General features: G+C 37.8%; 1 protein-coding gene across 3 annotated transcripts in view; it reads right to left on the reverse strand.

The window, feature by feature from the left end:
• Positions 1-20,033, reverse strand: part of Nsmce2 (NSE2 (MMS21) homolog, SMC5-SMC6 complex SUMO ligase) — a 281,922-nt gene that overhangs the window by 190,831 nt on the left and 71,058 nt on the right. The window lies entirely within an intron of this gene.

The raw sequence follows: 20,033 nt of genomic DNA on the forward strand, positions 1-20,033 counted from the left end.
TTGGTCTTTTTACTAATGTAGTTAATAAAAAGCTGCCCAATCAGTCATGCATGTAGCACTGATGGTAAAAGCCAGGCAGGTAGGCATATGGATTACATGTATCAACTAGAACCTTGAGTAATTTCCTGCCATATCAAGGACTAAACAAGTTCAAGGCCAAACTCTCAATCGATGCTGTTCTTCCCCCAAATATTACAAAATAATTTTAATATTATAAAATTTTGAAACATGCAGAAAAATACAAGGAATTTTACTTTCTAGATGTCACAACTAATATTTTGCACTGTAATATTTTGCTGTTTGTTAGCACATGTTTATCGGTTCACCTATCCCTGTTTCCTTACCCTGTTCCTAGGTTTGTTCTTCATTACATCTTCATTTCTTCTAGAACAAACATTTCCTCTCTAACGCTCTTTCCCCATAACCATTTACACTGGCTCTTTACTCTCATTTAAAAAGCCAACCCCTATAATGTTTCCTCTTCCATTATTTTCTGTTTGTATTCTGGTTCCTTGGGAAAAAGAGGAGCCACTCTTTCTACTTCCTCATCCACAACTAGCCACAGCAGTCAAGCTGCTGCCTCATCACTGTACTGCAGCTGCACTGCTCAGGCCTTCTTTGGTGGTCCCTCCCTCCTTATTTATTTTGTGTGGTGCTGCGGATTGTACCCAGGGCCTTCATATCACAGAACTATACTTCAGCCTCACAATCAGGCCCTTTCACCACAGGCCATTCCCCAGGGATCCTGCAGCCCTGTGCCCTGATAGGCCTTAAAGTAATCTCTACAACAGCCCCAGTATATTTAGCTCCTTTTATTTTTCTGCCTTTTCCCCTAATAAGATGGAAAGTGTGAAAGATGTCTGACTTGTTACTGTCTTAGCCAGTATCTGGAACACAGGAGGTAATGCATAATATATTTCAAACAAATTAATCTTATTGGGGACAAACACTCCTCGCTAACAGTCATAATCTATTAATTATCATTATTAGGAGAATACATAATTTCTGGGCTTGAAAGACAACTTAGAGATCACCTAACCTTGATCTCCTCCTTCCTTAGTTTCAGAAATACACAGAATGATACAAAAAAAATTAAATGACTTCTAACAGGCTATTAGAGGTTATGCTAAAACTACAAGTACATACAAACAATTCTTGTCAGTAAGATAAATTTCTAATCTCTCTGAATCTATCAATGCATATTAGGTCAAAAGATTGTTCACTACTTATCTGTTTTAACCACCTTTGGTGGAAAATTAAAATTGTCTTTTGCTTAATTGCTGTGTATTCTGACTAGCAAAACAAATGAAAACTAACCAGGCTACTAAGATAATAAAGATGTATATTTACAGAATAGAGTATAGGAACTGTTTTCTTGCAAGACTAATGCTCAACCACTGCTGGCTTCACCATCAAAGACCTAGGCAATTTTTATGATGTCTTATATATAATTACATATTTTACACAAGTCCCATATGGATGAAGAACCAATAAAGCTCAATGTAGAAAACAGAAGGTAAAAAGACAATTTAATAAGTCTATGAATGAGATCTTAAAGATGGTAACTAGCTCCGCTTGCTTAACTCTATAAACTAGAACAAGATAAATTCAGAATTGTAGTATGAAGAGTAAAGAGGAAACCTTGAAATTAAATTGCTAGTTCATAAAAAAGGATTGTAGGTTCTCTTTCTGGATTCTAAAATGGACTCACATCCACCTAACAATACAAGAAGGCAATCAGATGAACTTTCTCAAGGTCTCTGACCAGTCTGAGACTGTTATGTAATCTGGGATGATTAAAAAGATCTGAACTGATAAGTAAAATTCAAATGTTCTTTTTCAACAAAGTCTCTAATACACTCAACAAATTCAATTCTGCTACTTCAACAACAACCACTACAGAGGAGCTGGATATAAGACTAGACAAGGGTTGGGGGTTAAGGATGGAGGAGAAAAAACACTTTGGCTTTTTTGTTTTGCTTTTTGTTTTTTTGAGACAGGGTCTCACTATGCAGTTCAGGCTGGCCTTGAGCTCACTCTGTAGCCCAAGCTAGTCTCAAACTCACAATGATCTCCTGCCTCAGCCTCCCGTATGCTGGGATTACAGGCATGAGCCACCACGCCTGGCTGAGAGAAAAACATTTTAAGGTTGAAAACATGACAGTATGAAACAGGATGAGGAAAATTTGAATAAACCAAATTTAGTGATTCAATGTTATTTTTTTCTACAGTAGGAACCTCCAGAAAGGCTGTAAAATAGCACACAATTCACTGCAGTAAATACCTTCTCAGCAAGTTTAAAGCTGTTGTTGGCACTAGTTTGCCATAGCCATGGGAACCTACTGTACTCTAGCTATCAAAATGACAGCATGAAAAATACTCAACTCATTCCCTGCCTAAATCAATACAATAAATGAAGATGAATTATTTTAAAAGACATGGATGGGGGAGTCACTGTTGAGTAGCTCATCATGTATGTTTTCTAGCATAAAATGATAAGGATGGTCTTATTTTCTCAGAACAAATTTCAAACATGTGAAAGAAATATAAGACAGGAGGAGAGGATCTATTAGATCACTAGGTCCACCCTTTCCCCAAGAATAAAGTAACCAAGTACAGGAGTTAAAACCCCTAGGAACTAGGAACTCACCTGTGTTAAGTCTGCTAAAGCTACATAACAAAACACTATAAATTAGGTGGCTTAAACGACAGAAATATATTTTCTCACAGTTCTGCAGTCAAGAAGCCCAAGATCAGGGTGCCAGCAAGATCAGTTCCTCCTGAGGCCTCTCTCATTGGCTTTCCCTCCATTCTCAAATGCTCTTTCCACTGTATTATATCTGTGTCCTAATCTCAGTGCACCAGTTATATTGGATTAACCTCCATTTAATGCTTTCATTTTAATTTAATAACCTCATTAAAGACCTTTATCCATTTATAGTCACACTCTAAGATATTGGGTATTAGAATTTGGAAAAACAAAATTCAGCGCATATATTGAGGTAAGGAAAATCAGAATTTTAAAAACAGACACAGTTATAATTTTTACATCACTATAACTTAAAAATGAGAGAAGCTAGTGAGAAATAAACAGTAGACACAATACCTATTGAATGAAAGTTAATACTTCCTTGGAGTGGGAAAAAGCCAGGATTTTCTGCATAACAGTCACTCATCCAATATTCACCAAGTGACCTCTTAGACTAAGCACTGTAGCTACAGGAAAAGAGAAGCAGATGGTGAACACTCTTAGGAGCCAGCCTATGGTAGCAAGACTGCATAAATAATAGCATGAAAACTAAAAATAAAACACATGTATGCATTGTGTGCACACACATACACACACACGCTACAGTTACCTGGAAGGCACAACTGAGACAAGAGGAAAAGGACACACTGCTACAGTTAGGCAGTCAGAGTGGCTGACAACTTTATCAGGCTGTGATCCTTTTTATGCATTTTTGATACTTTTTTTCCAACACTTACCACATTTTTTTTTGTGTGAGAGAAACACAATGCTTCCAAAATATTAATATGAATAACTAGGTTAATGCTATTTTCTTGAGGAAAGCAGCAGGCCTTTGCTAAAACCCTATAATATCTAAGCAAAGATATCCAGTGTGCAATAGGAAAGATTTAAAATGAGGACATGGACGAAAGAAGCAAAAGAAATTTTATGAAAGTGAAATAGAAAATCAGGAGTGAGGAATGCTATCAAAGTGAAAGAAAATTTTGTTAAGAGGCACTTGTCTTTTGGGGAGCATGGTGCAAGAAAGCTCCAATAAGGACTAATGAAGCACTGGATCTAACTGCCAGGTCCTCAGCACACTGCACTGCACCTACTCTGGTCTGTCTAAATCCACCAGGCTGTGGAGCTTCTCTTGGTCCAGGGCTACTTCCCAGGTATCTACTGCTCGCCATGCGCTAAGAAAATGTGATGCACGAGTGAATTACAGGAGGCCAAGTGACACTGTGTTGAAATGAAAGACAGGGTTAAGGGAGTTCTCTGAAAACAAATGAATAAAGTTTGGAGGTAAAGGATGAACAGAAAGATGTAAAGCAGATTACAAGAAAGAACTCAAGAGACTTGTTTATTCATATAGAGGATAATAGTAGGCTGAAGTGAAATTGTTATCATAAAGTGTAAAAACATAGACCTTGGAATCAGGCAGATCTAGGTCCGCCCTGAGTTGTAGATCTTGGGGCAATTCTAGAAATCCTTATGTTTTTCTATTTCTTAATTAGGAACTAGGAACATCCACTGCAGTGCTATGAAGACATAACTAAATTGTATTTGTGATTAACTCTGGCACATAACAGATAATAAAAAAATTCTTTACCTTCCAATCTCAATATAGAGGCTTAAAATATTTATGGACTGAGAAAAAGGACACAGTGAGAAAACCTAAATGAAAAACACTAACACAAACTAAGTATCAGGTTTCATTTCAGAAAACCATTCAAAGTTCTATGAAGATGATCAACTGAGAAAACATCACTTTACCAGGGTCATAAATGCCTAGAGGTCTAGCTAAGCAAGGATACCAAAAGGAAACCCACAGTAAGTACAGGATGACAAGAAACAGTAAGATGACTACTGCCATGGAAGACATCTAGATTTTTATAAGACAGTTTCTGGTTTTCAAAACAATGTACAGTCTGAACTATATAGTAGCCTAAACACTAGTTTGAAGCCTCTAGTTTAGTGCAAACAATGTATTTTTAAAATTAAAGTATTTGGAAGTCCAGTGCAGTTCCCAGACTCCTACCCCAGGGATGAGATGCAGTCCTTATTATGCAAGACAAAGAGTAATTGAAGAAGACATGTGTAGGGAAACAGGAAAGTAATGAATCCCACTTTGACACGCTAATCCAAAGTGCTTATGATTAACACCATGTACTCTAGAGATTAAAAATGAGATTCTGCTAAGTGAATGACCTTGAAAGTCGCTAAATACATCTAAACCTAATTTCCTCTCTTAAAAATAAAAAATAATAACAGTATTTTGTTTATAGTGTTGCTGAGAGGAATAAGCAAAGTGAAGCAATAAAGCTCTCAGCTACCTGACAGACGGGGCCCCCACAATGAGTGGCTGTTATTACTGCTTACACTACTATTGTCATTACCATTAGATGTATCTTCAGGGTAGCTGGGTATACAGGCTTACAGCTCAGCAAGACTGACAAAGAAACACCCACATGGGACAATCAGAGTCTGGATTTTGCATGGAAATGAAAACGATCACCAAGGAGACTGAATAAATGGATACCAAAAAAAGGATCAAGACAAAATTCTGGAGAACACCACATTTAAAAGACAGCCAGAAAGAGTCAAAAAGAAGAAGAAAAATAAAAGGAAAAAGTTAAGAAGATAACCAAAAGAGAGCATTTCAAAAACCTAGGAAAAAATTTCAAGAGGTATCTACTGCTGAACAGAGAAGGGACAAGCTAAATAACAACTGAGAAGTATCCATCAGACTTGCTATGAGTCACTCTGGCAAAAGCAGAGACATGCACAAAGGCTTGTCCCAGTCATCCAGATCTTTGTTTAATGAGTTGCTTCAACAAGATGGAGCAGTGGTAGAAAACTTCCTAACAGCTCAACACACTCAACAAACTGCTCAGTCCCAGCTTAATACCATTTGTATTTAGTTGCATTTGAATGGAATCCAACACTCCTGTGACTGCCCAGCACTGGAGGTGATCAATGAGCCAATAGTTAACAACATGTAAGGCCTCAGCTGCTCTGTGCAGAAAAGCAACTCATTTCAGGGAAGGAAAAAAAAAAAATGGGAGAAACAAGAACTGGAACTCAGTCCTCACCCAGAATAGCATGCTTTACTTTCTCCATGCTTTAAATATGAATATGAAATACATTTTGATGATGATAACATACTTCATCTCTTTCATACAACACTGTATGTAATCACTCAAACTATGTCATTTTATCACCACAGGGCAAAGTCAAGCTCTCCTTCTCCTCCTCAAATTATCATTATTGCCTTACAGCCATCGTTTCACTGGGAGGGTAGACCACAGCATCAGAGCATATTAATGGCTGAGTCATTTACACTCATTTTGAGTCATGTGAGAATCTAATATAAAGTTAGTCATTCCTGAAACTGAACCAAAACTCAGATGGATTTACCCTCTGTATAACTTCCAGTTAGACATTTGATTCCCAAAAGAATATATACTCTTGATTTATACTTTGCAAATCAGTCTTTTTGCTTAGCTACACTTAGTAGTTTGAGTTCTAATTCATAATTTGATCTAAAGCTGTGAGATCTGCTTTCATACTTGAAATTCAGAGAATAGCCTCAATTGTTCCTAGTACACACATTCTGCAAATATTTACTGTGTTCTAACTGGGTGCCAAGCATTATGCTAAGTGACAAGACATTTATGGAAACCTAGGCCACACTCATGACACACCACTGACCCAACTGGTCATGCCCAAGATAAATTTATATAGGCCAACACTGTCTCCACCTCTACAGAGCAGAAAGCTTGCTTAAGTTTTTTATTAAAAGACATGTCCAGGCTGAGAATCATTATGTTTTGTGATCCAATTGTAAGCACATATGAAGGCACTCTCATATGTACTGCATTTGCTGTATTTTTTTTAATCATACCTGCTTATGATGGATCACATCCCTTCATCTCATGCCAGTTTCTGTTATCACTGCACAACACACTCTGAATTTCGCTGGACCAATTTATTTGTAGTTTAATGTATTTCCCTGTGCCATTACTTAGCATGTGGTTGACTTCTGACAAAACACCAAGAGAGAATATTTCCTCATGGAGCACTGTAACACATCAAATGGACTTTACAGTTTGCCAGGGTATTATAATTGAGGAGCAGCCAACCACACTCAGGAACACCTTCCTTCCTTCAAGCCATTCAGAAAAATATTAAAAATGAATAAGAGTAAACATGTGAGCGTGAAACATAGTTCTAGTGAAACTTTCTTATTAGGATAGACAGTTCCCCAATAGATGACAGCTGAATGAGACAACCTGCCATCTATGTGCATCTGTTACTAAACATTTATACTGCTGAAAGTTACTCCAATAAACCTCATATGGCACTATGCTCACTATAAGATATGAGCAGCAAAAGTCACTTATTTACACAGAATACAGCATCAGAATTCTCACACTGGGGAAGGAGACACACCAAACTGCTGACTTTGCTGTTCTCCATTTTTTGTTTCCTCTTGTTTTGACAGAACTCATAAAAACATTTGTTACTTACTTGTTCAACCATTCAATAAATATTTATCAAATATTTAGTACACATAGGCACTGTGCCAGATATTGGCAATGCATTAGTAAATAGACTAAGTTGGTCCTCTCTTGGGGCTTGGAATATATTGGGGAACCAAGTAGTATTCAAAGATCACCACAATCTGCAAGTGCCCAGAAGGAGACACATCAGGTACCAGGAAAGCTTGTAACCGCATAAATATTGAGAACACCATTTTGGGGCTGGGGATTTAGCTCAGAGGCATAAGCACCTGCCTTGCAAGCAGGCGGTGCTGAGTTCAATCCCCGGTACTGGAAAAAAAAAAAAAAAAAAAAAAAAAAAGAGAGAGAACACCATTTCATAGGCAGTCTTTTTAAATGTTCAATTTAATCACAGACCAAAGGAGGGTAAGGTGGGGTGAGGATCACTGCTATTATTAGCAAAGTCTCTGTATTTGTGCAGCACCTTTCCTCTAAATGGTTCAGAGCTCACAGAGAGATGCATTACCACCTCAATTTCATAAATATAAAGAACGGGTAATACACAGTAGTTAGTTAGCATCTTGCTCAAGAACAGTCACTAATAGACAACTTCAGTTTACTGAAACCCATTTCATCTTCAATTTTCTGAAAAATGCCAAGATTTCAGGCAAAAATTGTGTACTAACTTTTAGTGGTCATTTACTTGTTAGGTCTTACATAAGAAGACATTTATACTGAACTTGAAACTGTCTTTCTTGTGCACTATACTTCTACCATTCATGGAATGTCTGGAAAGCCTTATTCATCTCTCAGGATTGTCTCTCAGGATTTCACAGTAAAAAAGATTTAACAATGGGTTGATGGTAACGGGACTTATTGATCTTACTGTGTACTTTATCATGTAGAATGCTGAAATAACCTGATGAAGACTCAGTTCCAGGGATACCACATGAAGTTAGGTAGGGTAGTATCCCTCTGGATGCTAGGAACCAGTGAATGATATATGACACTGCTTTTCCCAGAGCCAAAACACATGGGCTCAGGAACCAAGGGACAAAAGCGGACTTAGTTTCACATCTCCTTGGCTATGTACTGAATGACCTTTGCAATTTTTTCCCTATCACTCCAACTGTGGTTCCACTGGTTAAACAGTCTCATTATCTAAATACATAAGAATAATTTTAGCAAGAACTCAATAATGTCTCTATGAATTGAAGGTACAAACTGCAACCTAGCAATTCTGATCTGCTCATGGCACTGGAAAAAGTAAAGTAGTTTACAGAACCAGCTGGGTTAGGAATCTTGCCATACAGTGATAAAAGGAGTGTGGAATCTGGAACACTACTTATTTTGCCATGTCTGGAATAGAAGATAATGGAGAAGATAGAAACAATTCCACTCAAGCAGGACCACAAAGAACTCAAATCCCTAGGAATGAAAGCCTAGAAATTACTGTTAGATAAAAATCTCTATCAATTAAAAGCTGACTGAGGGTAAAAATATCATGGCATGTGTAGTAGAGAAAAGGAGTTAGAAATACTGTGTTCAAAATCAACACAAAAAGCTAACAATGAAGTCCTCAGTTTAAGATGTTCGTACTCAAATTTCTAATTTCTCTCCTTTCCTAAAAATAAATTGGTGGCTCACTGCTAACGGAGTACCACAAGGGAATACTGACAAAAGGAGTAAGTTATCTGGCTCTTTGAAAAAGTACCTGATGTTTCATTACCCCTTTTGTGGAAAGGGAGAACATCTTCACTTTCATGAACAAAAGCTACAATACGTTAGTAGGGAAGATGCTGCTGTTACCACTGTTTTTGCAAATATAAATCTGGAAGAAAAGTATACACACACAAGTTCAGCAGGCAGGCTCACCTGACTAGTTTTCTGAACTCCTTAGTTTAAGTGTGGCATTTTTCTGACTTTAAGAATAATACTTCACTGGGGTAAGAACCACAAATCCATTTTCTCTGCTTTCTTTGCATCAAGAATAGAGGTATGGCAAGTGACCTCTCCCTGGGGGTCTTCAGTTCTTAAGAATGGCATAAGCAATGCACAGTATGCTAGCACAGACCTTGGAATCAGACTACATGGAGATCTAACCTTCAAATCCCAGTTCTGCCTCCTACCTGTGTAATATTGGACAAACTACTTAACTTCTCAGAAAATCAGTCTCTTCTTCTTAACTAAAAGGATGGCACATAAAATGGGCCAATGTATGTATAGAATTGAAAGTTTTTTAAACACAAGAGTCACTAGCCACTTGTGGTCTTTTAAATCTAATTTAATTAAAATCAAAAATATAACTTCTCAGTTGTACAATCACATTTTAAGTGTTTAACAACCCCACATGGATAGTGGCTACCATTTTGGACAGTGCAGCCACAGAACATTTTCACCAAGGCAGAATTTTTCCTGGAAAATGCAGACTGAGAGAATACCCCCTGACTAGAGCAAGTTTAAGCTGAAGTCATCTTAAAATCTGATGGAGGAGACAGACAACTAAAGAGCAATTACAATATAGTCTGATAAGAATTATACCAGAGCATGGAGACACACATCTGTAACTCTAGCACTTGGATTGTTGCAAGTTCAAGACCAGCCTGGGCTACAAAGGGAACTCAAGCCCAGCCTGTACTTCATAGTGAGACTCTGTCTCGAAAAATCTACCTGGAAAGAAGTTAGGCAGGTACTTCACATGAAGTGACCTATTTAATTCCTCCAAAACAAACAACATACAGAAGATCTAATATGACCCATGTCATACTGGTTGGAAAACCAAGACTAAGAAGTGGCCTAACTCTAAGGCCAAAGAGCTCAGTGTTGACACTGGAATATATGTGGCATTAATAGGTCTATTAAATCACTAAGGCCATGATTTAACTTCTATGCTAGACTTTATCAACTATTCCTGAGACCCTAGTAGAACCAAACACTGCTCTAGATGCTAGAAATACAGAAGAAACCAGGTTCCTGTTCTTTTGGAGTTCATATTCTGGTTGAATAGAAAAGTAAGTAAATACAGAATTAACCTTAAGTAACAAGTCTGATGGAGAAGAATTAAGCATGGTGGAAACGAGCAACATCTTCTGGGATGAACAGTCAAAGAAGATTTCACTTAAAAAGATGACATTTCAACAGAGGCCGTATTAAGGTTTGAATCTAAAATGTCTTCCAAGAGGCTCATGTTCAGCAGTGGGGTTTTTGGAAGGTGACTAAATTATGTTGGCACTATAACTATCAATTGATTAGTTCTCTAGTTCAGAGTTGAATATGCTGCTGAAAGGTGGGGCCTGGTCAGAAAAAGCAAGAACTAGGGAAATGAATGTACTAGGTATATTCTGGTTCCTGCTCATCCCTCTGCTCACTGTTTCCTGGTCATTGTAATATGAGCAGTACTCCTCTACATGCCCTTCCACTGTGCTGCTTGCACTCTGGAGACAGCCAAACATGGACTGAACTCACCGAAACTGAGAGCCAAAATAAAGCATTCCTCCTTTAAGGTGTAGGCATCAGGTACTGTGTCAGTGATGGAAAAGTGACTAACACAGACCTGAAGAAAATAAGTGACGGTTAAGGTTTGTTACTGGTATATGACTCTGGGCAATGTATGTCACTGTCAACCTTGGCTTCCTCTTCTACAGAAAACACTCTATTCCTTAGCATGTTCCAATGTGTTAAGGACACATGGCAACATATATACAGCACTTGGGAAGCTGAGAGTCACATGAAGTCCCATAAAATGTTCTCCCTTTATCATCACAGATATTACATACACCACACAAACATGCCAAAGTCACAAAGAGAATATGGGATGAATACATAAAATGATCAAAAATCAATGCTGTCCAAGTCTGAATGCACCAGTCTCCTCCAAATGTATGCTGAAACCCTTCCCTCAGGGTGACAGTGTTAAGAGATGGGCCTCTGGAATGGAGTTAGTCCTAAGAGCAGAGCACGTGAGTGAGATGCATGCCCCTTAACAGAAATCCCTAGAAAGCTGTGTGCCCCCAACATCTCTGAAGACACCACTAAAAGAAAAGATGGGCCCTAGTCAGACACGGACCTGGCCAGCTCCTTGATTTAGGCTTCCTAACCTCAGCAAGTGTGAGAAACAAATGTCTGTTACTTATGAGCTGCCTGTTTTATGGCACTTGCTATAGCAGCCCGAACAAACTAAGCAAAGTATCTATGAAGTAGAACCAGCACTTTCAAAATGAAACAATCTTTTACTTTTTCTTCATTCTTCTACCAGTATTTTCCTTTTTCTTCCTTGTAAATGCAGCATAAAATACAGAAATTTCCAATAGCCTAACAAAGCGACTAACTTAAGCATATCTAAGTATTTACACAGAGAACTGTGTTTATGGTGACATGTACCTCGATCATCATGAATTTATCACACAGGCATTATGATGTTCTTAAGAAAAGGCTTAAACCCACAAGCATTCCACAAATAACTTTCACATACAATTGGCTTTCACAACCAACTGATTAGTGATTTTAAAAATTCTCACAAGAAATTTTAAAAATGATAAGGTAGTAATTATCAAATGAAATATTATACCTACATAAATAAGGAGACTTTTGAGCAATCAGATTAAGAGTCTGGAAGCAGATAATACAAATTGAGCATCCCACTTTTGAAAATCTGAAATCTAAAACATTCTAAAGCCTGAAACATTTTTGCACTGACAAAATGTTACAAATTAAATATGCCTTACCTCGAGAGATGGGTTGTAGTCAAAATACAGGCACAATAAAAACACTTTGTTATGATACCTTCAGTCTATGTATGGGGTATATATGAAACACAAATGGCTTCTGTGTCTAGACTTGCAGCCCATCTCTGAGAACTTTCACTGTGTAAATACAAGTACTTCAAAATCCAAAGTATCCTGAAATTTGAAATATTTCTAGTCTCGAGCATTCCAGATAAGATAATCAACCTGTATGTCACAGTGCACTGTAAGATAATTTCACTAAACTCCCATGTTTCCAGACTGTGTAGTCCTCTAGTATAATCATCTTGCAAAATCTTCAAGATATTACTCCCCTGAATATTTTACTGCCACAGTGCTCAAGAAGGCAGCAGTCAATGAAAAGTATCAACTTACATTGGATATATTATCGTGAGGGTGTGTGTGTGTGTGTGTGTGTGTGTGTGTGTGTGTGTGTGTATGTGTGTCTGCATTGTGTGTACTGGGGATTGACTCTAGGGCCTTTACAATGGGCTACAACCCCAAGCCCTTTTTTGACTTTTTATTCTGAGACAGGGTTTCACCAAGTTGTTAAGTTGCCCAGGCTGGGCTGAACTTGTAAAGCTCCTGTCTTAGCATCCTGGATAGCTGGAATTACAAGCATGCGTTGCCTATAAAGTTCTAAAAAATTTTAACTCAGCTTTTGTATTCTGTTTTCTAAGAGGTAATTAATATTTTCTGAATGCCCTCTAGGTGAAGCCTTACCTCTTTTGAAGGCATAAAGCATTTCATTTACATTATCTCATTTAATGCTTGCAATCATCCTATAGGTGTTCTCTCCTTTTTACAGAGAAGAAAATTAAACATGAATAAGGACAGGACACTGATTCAGCCTCACACAGCCTGGCAGTGGGAAGCAGGGAGGAATATCAGTCTTCAGATTTCAACTGCAGTGCTCTCCCCATGAGTCTGTGAGACATTTTTCACATGTTCTGTATATGTACTGTCACATAAGGACTGCATCACTACCCTCGTCCATGGTTCTTCCCTCCTGCTTTTAAAAACTGGTCACAAATAAGTAAGCAGGTTAACCTGACTAGAAGAGAAATTTTGGGGGCTGAAAGTGTAGGATGGGGGTCAAGGATATGCTTAGCATGCACAGGGCCTTTGGTTCAATCTCCAGTACTGAAAGAAAACAAATTCAATTTGAGTCAGTTAAATATGACTTATAATACTACCTTCTGTAAGATATGTGTATAAAGTCATGAAAATTACAACTCCAAGTGAATTACATGAAATAGAAATGTCGTGAAAAATGCCTTGAATTACATGTAAAAAAAACCTCTGAGGTTCAAGTCCTACCTGTATGGAACTAACCAAGAGATCACAGCCAGCCCTTCATCTTCCTAAGGCTCAGAGTCAATGATCAGCTCTATAATTGTCTAAGGCTACTATGCTCACTAAAGATGTGGGGATCCAAAAGGGCTTCTCAACCTTTAACTGAGGTAAAAGGTTAGGAACTGGAGCATGAACTGATACTCACAAATCTGGTTGAAGCAAATCCTGGGCAAATATTAAATAATCCAGGAAGGCAGGAAAGAAGCGAATGCAATTGCCCCTTATTCAGAGCCGTGCTAAGTACTCCAAAACACCAAACTGCACCACAGCACAAATAGGCTTTGTTACACAGCTTTGAGAACTTAGGGTTTTTCCTTTTCTAATTGGCTAGGCTGGAAACTTAGCCACCAGATGCACTTGTATGGAACAGTATTCCCATGATTCAATTCAGAAATCCCAACTACTGGGAATATGTCTTTCTTTTTCCCAACTCCAGCCATTAATACTTTTCCTTCCCTTCCCTCTTTGAGAAAAACCAGAAAGGCTCTTCCATTCTTTAGGTTCTTTATACACAAGATACCAGATGAATGGACAGTTAGTATGCAAAAACTACAAAATCACTTTTCACTTTTTTGGTTGTTGTCAAAACACATTCCTATCTACACTCTTGTTTTGATCTATAATTGTTCAGTGAGGTAATGCAAGAAATACTATTGTTGCCCTATCTTAGAAATGAGGACACTTAAGTACAAACGTTACAGGACTTGTTCAAGGTCAAACTTGTCCAAGACAAAACTTCTCAGTCCACATTCTTATCAATCAAATACCAAATGAAAAGGGGGAGCAAAGGGTAAGTAAAAATGATTGCGGTTTATCTAGACTTTATATTTAGACCAATTATATCTGGCTTTGTGAATTTTCATTAATTTCACTCTCTATTGTTGCCCATGAACTAGTTACTAAAAGCACCAGATCAGAAGCCAAGCGTGATGGTGCATACCTATAATTTCAGTATTTCAGAGGCCAAGGCAGGATTACTTTGAGTTTGAGGCCTGCCTGGGCTAAGGCCAGTTTGAACTATATAGTGAGACCCTGTCTCAAAACACAAACAAAACGAAGCAACCAACAACTAAAAGCATTAGACCAAAAGGTATAAATTGCTTTAATTCTTTAATTTTATTATGGTTTCCTTGTTATTAGACATAGCTGTTCAGCTTAACTGTTTCATAATAAAGAGAGTCAGTGACTAAGCAAGCCCAATCCACATTAGTCACTTGTTGAACTGTTACATGAGATTTATGCAAAAATCTTGGGGGGGTTGGCAGGTGGAAAAGATAAGCCTTTACAAAAAAGACAATTAAATTAAATACAAAAAGTGGATGTGAATCTTACACATTTTTTCCTTTTGGTGTAAGCTGTGAGGAAGGAAAAGAAATGAGAGGGAAGGTATCTACGACCATTTATTCCAAGTTCAAGTATCTTAAAAGAAACAGTGGACTACTTAAATCAGCATGTGGCAGACAATTCTGTGGCAAGAGAAAGTTAAAAGTTAACAGGACAGAAGAGTAGAATATGTCTTTATAGCTACTTTTACCACTTTAGTACTTTGGCACAGGCTATCTCATTTTTCAATCAAGATATTACTCTAAGATAGGCAGTGGCAGAAATCACTAGCTGATTTTGCAAAACAGTATGTAGAGTCTAACATTTGTTAAAGGTCACAGAGCTATTCAGTGGGTAAGTATAGCAGAAAACTCAAGGGCCAGGGATTTAGCTCAGTGGCATAAGCACCTGCCTTAAAAGCATGAGGTTGTGAGTTTGATCCCTGGTACAAATAAAGAAAGAAACAAACAAACTGAACATTAACACTAACAACTTACTACTGTAACAGGATCATATATGGCAATTCCATTATAAAGGCAAAACATCTTAACTCCATATTTTGTTATGGAAAATCAATGTGTTTAACATACCCTTATTTTATCTACATTATTTACAGGTGCTTTAAGCAGTAACTTAGCAATTTGTTCTAAGAAAAAACAGAACAGAAGCTATTTCTGATGAGGTTTTTAAAAACATGACTTAATCACACCTTATACAGTAATTTCTGACTTTGCAAGAGGAGGATAATCTGAGATTTATTCACTTAAGAGTTCCTATTTAGCATTTTATGTGCCACTTCTGGATTCTGTTTTGTACCAGGGGCTAAGATAAACCTCAGAGCAACAGAAACTAACCTGCTGAATTAAGAGAGTTCTTGGAACCCACAACATTCCAAGAACCACAAATAACTGAAGCAACTGGAGGTCAGGCCAAGAAGCTAAGCGACACCTCCCGGGTGCTGGTTCAGGGGACAGTGAAAAGTGAGTCAGGATGCCTGGCAGTCTTCAGAGGATGCAATCACATTCACTATTTATGGTTATTATTTCCAATCTTAAATAACACTGATTTTGTCTTTATAAATATCATTTTCTAATTGAAGGTAATTAAAAATTATTTTAAATGAAATAAAGGATGAAAAAAACAATTAAATCAAAAACTGTTCATAATAACCAACTGTATTACTGTAGCCTGGGAAGAAATGATATTCAAAAAGTTCCAATGGTTAAAAATGAGAGAAATAAAGTTCAGACTTCCAGTGGTTATAATACTAGGTTAGCCAGAAAACAAAAGAATGAAAGTACTACTACTGCCAAACTTGATGCTCTGAGAGAGACGGGACAGAATTCTGTCTCTCAATATCTGGGCTCCCTGGGCTTTGGCTCATTTCCACAGGAAAGGGATCTTTCTCACCAGGAGCACTGCGAACTTTCAAAGGGCTTGAAAGCACCCATTCCTGGGTCCTGCACAGGTACTTTCTCTAGTACCTCACTTGTCAACAACTTAGAGAGGTCATGCATTTGAAATGAAACTGCTAACTCGCATATGCTATGGTGGAAAATAAATCTGTTATAGCTTGTGTCTAGATGTCCCCCTCAAAGCCTCATGCAGTCATGCGTGGAGCTTTTTCAGAGATGGTGGACCTACAGAGTGTGACGCTGAGATCCAGGTGTGTGATTACTAAATCAGTCCACTGATTGGTTTTGGCACCTGCTTTAAAGCCTGGTAGCCCAGACAGAATATAAAAGACACAGAAAGATGCTACTAAGGTCCCTTGCTTGCTTTGCTATCTTCTGCCTGCCATGCATTGTTTCTCCTTTGTGATGGTCCTCTACTATGCCACCTTCCCTCGGAGCCAGCTAACTATGAAATGAAACCTCTGCAAACTAAAAAAAAAAAAAACCTAAATAAACCTTTCCTTCTTTAACTTTAGGCGTTGGGTATTTTGTCTCAGCAACAAGAAACATAACTAAGATAAAATCCAAAATGTTTTTCTTTCAATACTTTTCAAATATACATTAGTAATCAAGTGAAGATTAAAGATATAAACAAAATAGTTTAATAAGCACAACTACTTGAGTGCACAGAGAAAAATATATTTTAGGGTTGTATTTCCACAAACTTGCTACTTAGATAAAATATATATGAAAACATAATAAATTATCACTGAATTAGATATTGTTAGCTTTTATGGAGTTGACTGGTTGTTTTCTCTAGAATGATCCTCTTAACAACAGGAACTAGCACATGTAAAAGCCACGATCTTTTTTGATGTTACAAATGAGGTGAATTACTTCCAGAAAACTTCAAATTCAACTGGTCAAATGACCACTGGCTCCTGATCCTGTCCCATTCTTTCTGCTCACAACACTAACTAGAAAGAATAACAAGCTCCACCTCATCCCACACCTCTGTTCCCAATTACCAAAGAAATCCTTTCCAAGGAAAGCAGTCTGTCTTCGGCCAGAAGGGTGCAGTCCTGGGCTTTCCCATGGTTTCCTACAGTCCATTCTACTCTCCAAATGTGAGCTCATGATTCCCTTCAGGACACTGTTTGCATGTAGTCAAGGAAATGACTGTCCTTCTCAGAACTTCCTGGACACTTTCATAACTGAGTGTGACAGGGCTGTTTCAGGTGCTTTCGTGCTATCACACCAGACTCTGATCCACACTGTTCTCCCTATATTCAGAAGCTCAGGCACTAATGAAAGCAGAAGAGCCAGGATTTAAGCAACAATTCTATCCTTAGAATTTTTTTAGATATGTTTTATTATATCTGTCAAACTATTTCAATTATCAAATTACTTTGTAGCTGTTTCGTGTTCATATGACAAAAAACCTTTGTACCTTTTTAGGATGAAATATATGCTGGCACTAGTTGAACAATTAATAAATAAATGTTTTCATCTAAGTGAGATGACACTTGCCCATAATCCTAGATCTCTAAGAAGTTGAGACAGGATAATCAGCCTAGCAGGATAATCAAGCCTAGCACTGGCAACTTAGTACTTAGCAAGATCTTGTCTCAAAGTGAAAAATAGTAATGTTTTTTTAAAAAAGGCTGGGAATGTAGCTCAATGCGAAGGCCCTGGGTTCAATTCCCAGTACTAAAAAACGAAACAAAACTTGTTTTCAATCTCACATGTGAAAATGCATTATTTTACAGTGTGCCGTAGCACTTATAGATCTCTTCTCCAGTTCACTCTGCAATTACCAATTCAGTGCCCCTGCTGGACAGAGCAGAAAGGCCCCAAACCTCAACCTCCTTGGTCAGTACTTAGCAATTATGGTAAAAAGCTATATTAGAAGGTGGGTAAAGTGATTATCTAAAATAAGTTTAATTCTACATGTAGACTAGGTCCCATATCAGAAAAACCAGAAGTTTGCTGCAGTAAAGATCATTCATGTCATTTATGTAATTCAAGGTAGGCATCCCTGAAGTCAACGTGCTCAACAATCACAGTGTATCTCAGCACTAATCAGAGCCCTGTGATGAATCCAGCTTTCCAAGGGTTGTCTGCTTTTCCCGGCCACACTGCTGCAGACTGCTGCTATGTCCCTTTTTCCCTTCCTTCATAACTCTAAAACATTTCCTTCCCTCCTGTCTGCCCAGTCATTACTCCACAGAGGGGTCCTATCTGTGGCAAACAGAGACTCTGGCAGCCAAGCAATCACTGCATGTTTTTGAAAACATCCCATCACTCTTGGTCACTGCTGGAACAATGCATGGTCTTTGTAGCAACCTAGACCTTTGCCAACCTTTCCCACAGAACCACCTCTCAGGCTGTCGCAGGCAGGGTATTTGTTGCACCCTTCACATCCCTTGAGTTCACTAGATGCCACAAAACCACTTATCACCAACCGCAGGATCCAGCTCTTGGGCTCCTTTGAAAAATTATGGGGCTGAGACTACACAGCATTTGACAAAGCGGGTTCTGGATAATATCAGTCCCTTCTCCCAAAAGAATTTAAGTTTAGGAAATTTCTGAATATCCTCTTCCTTTGGAGAATCACACTGCATAAAACCGTATTAAAGGCTTTGGAATATTTAAGGAAACTTTTATCAAGAATGCTGCCTGGTATGATGGTGCACACCTATAATCTCAGTACTTGGGAAACTGAGGCAAGGGAATTGTTATAAGTTCAAGACCAGGCTGGGCTTCAAAGTGAGCTCAAGGCCAGCCTGAACTACATAGTGAGATTCTGTCTCCAAAAAAAAAAAAAAAAGACACTGCCCGCCAAAAAAAAACAATGCTCCAAAATTACTTGACTACAAAATCCTATTCTCCTGTTATTTGGTCTGATTAATTAGCATTACAAAGCAGACTTTTGAAAACTGCATTAGAGGTTCAGTAAGGCCCATTTGAGGATAAATGTTTTACCTTGCCTAAAATCCAACACTTGACACTTACAAAATACCAAGGTGAATTTTTATAAACTTATCATGAAAATCAGCCTCAATATACAGAATTTTCACCTATTAATAGCTATATTACTTGGTAACCTAAGAGATTTTATATCTAGATTCTTTCTTAGAGAGGCAATTCAATTATTAAATACTATAACCAGGTCTCCATGTATTAGGAAAAATGCTACCAATTTGACACAGCTTTGAGAATAAACTGTATTGGGAGTTCTAAAGAAATGAAACAGACATAAATTACCAGTTACCACAGAAACAGGTACATTCTTCAAACTATATAACTGTATAATTTTCTCCTTCCTTCCTCCTTGTCTAAGATTCACAATGTCTAGTAAAATGTATTTGGTTGGTAGGTGGTCACATGTAGTAAGTTATATCCTCCGGCTAGAACATCCTTCAGATGTTAGAAAATAAATTTTTGGGTTTTTAAGTGAGAAATTCTCAACTTTGATTGGACTACAATGGGAACTTGCAAGACAATCTGTATGACTGCGTAAGTAATGGCTATGAAGATAAGTTTAAGGAAGATAAATTTCATGAGTTGATGCAGAGTGAAGTGTGAAAAAGCACAGGAAGTGATACATGAAACACAGTCAAAACTAGCTGCTGGCACAAAGCTAAGATAAACTATACTTTTGACCCACCTTGTGTTTTATAATATTTATGATGGTGTTGGTTGGTATTTATGATATGTTGGTTTTAATACTTCATATGCAGTGTATCTGTACTCTTCTAACTCTTAACATATTAGCCGTAAAAGGTAAGTAACATGTTCAGATTAACCTAGCAAGTAAAACTCACAGAACATAACACAGAGCTTGAATATTCATGAGAAAACCAATGGACCAACTTAGAATCTAACTGGTCTACTTAAAAGAACATATTACTGGGGCTGGGGATTTAGCTCAGCGGCATAAGCACCTGCCTTGCAAGCAGGTGGTCATGAGTTCGATCCCTGG

Source organism: Cavia porcellus, unplaced genomic scaffold (assembly GCF_034190915.1).
Source record: "Cavia porcellus strain 051 isolate PalLab524CR breed Dunkin Hartley unplaced genomic scaffold, mCavPor4.1 scaffold_19, whole genome shotgun sequence".
Lineage (NCBI taxonomy): Eukaryota > Metazoa > Chordata > Mammalia > Rodentia > Caviidae > Cavia > Cavia porcellus.